Source organism: Bidens hawaiensis, unplaced genomic scaffold (assembly GCF_021521415.1).
Source record: "Bidens hawaiensis isolate Kalapana, Puna unplaced genomic scaffold, B.hawaiensis_p1.1 tig00033236_1, whole genome shotgun sequence".
Classification (NCBI taxonomy): domain Eukaryota; kingdom Viridiplantae; phylum Streptophyta; class Magnoliopsida; order Asterales; family Asteraceae; genus Bidens; species Bidens hawaiensis.
Window position 1 is genome coordinate 123750 of NW_027505286.1, and position 1059 is coordinate 124808.

Genomic DNA, 1059 nt, shown 5'->3' on the forward strand with positions numbered 1-1059 from the left:
TTACAGAAAAATAATATCAGCAAATTGGTATCATCTAAAAGAAAGTTTATAAATATAAGAGGCTGAAAATTAACTCCAAGGAAACCAAAACAATTAAACAAATATGGAGACTGCAGTTGCAAAGCTGATATTCATCCCTTCCCCAGGGCTTGGTCATATCATGTCAACAGTCGAGATTGCAAAATTACTTGTTAATCGTGATCAGCGTCTTGCCATAACCGTTCTTGTCATCAAACCTCCCGGCCCGAATTCTGAATCGGTTATCACTGCCTACATAGAATCATTACCTAAAAACATCATGGATGATCGCATATCCTTCATTCAACTCCATCAAGACGAAACCCCATCAATTTTTGACCCCAAGTCTCCCATGTCTTTCATAACAGAATTCATCCCAAGTCACCGCAAATATGTCAGAAATGTTGTGGCTGACATGATAAGTGCATCATGCTCGGGTCGGATCGTTGGATTTGTCGTTGATATGTTTTGCACCTGCATGATAGATGTGGCTAATGAATTTAATGTTCCATCATACGTGTTCTTCACTTCTAATGCTGCTTTTCTTGGTTTTCTATTTTATATCCGGACACTCAATGATGATCTAAACGAAGACTTTATAGAGCTGAGCAACTAGGATACCGAGATATCGGTTCCAGGTTTTGTCAAACCGGTTCCCACCAAAGTGTTCTGGAGTCGTGTCAAGACTAGAGACGGACTGGACGTTCTTTTGGGGGTGGTGCAGAAACTTAGAGAGGTCAAAGCAATCATGGTTAATACATTTTTGGAACTAGAAACACATACGGTGGAGTCCTTGTCTTCTGACATCAGCATCCCTCCGGTATATCCGGTGGGACCTATACTCAACCTAGAAGGTGGGTTTGGCTCCGAGAAAAAAACTGACGATGATGTCATCAAGTGGTTGGATAGTCAGTCGCCTTTGTCGTTTGTCTTTTTGTGTTTCGGGAGTATGGGAAGTTTTAATGAGGTCCAAGTGAAGGAGATAGCACGTGGTATAGAACAGAGTGGCTACCGTTTCGTGTGGTCCCTACGCCGACCTCC

General features: G+C 42.1%; 1 pseudogene; it reads left to right on the plus strand.

Moving 5' to 3' along the window:
- Positions 1–103: 103 nt before the first annotated feature.
- Positions 104–634, plus strand: LOC143612124 (UDP-glucose flavonoid 3-O-glucosyltransferase 6 pseudogene; annotated as a pseudogene).
- The last annotated feature ends 425 nt before the right edge of the window (positions 635–1059 follow it).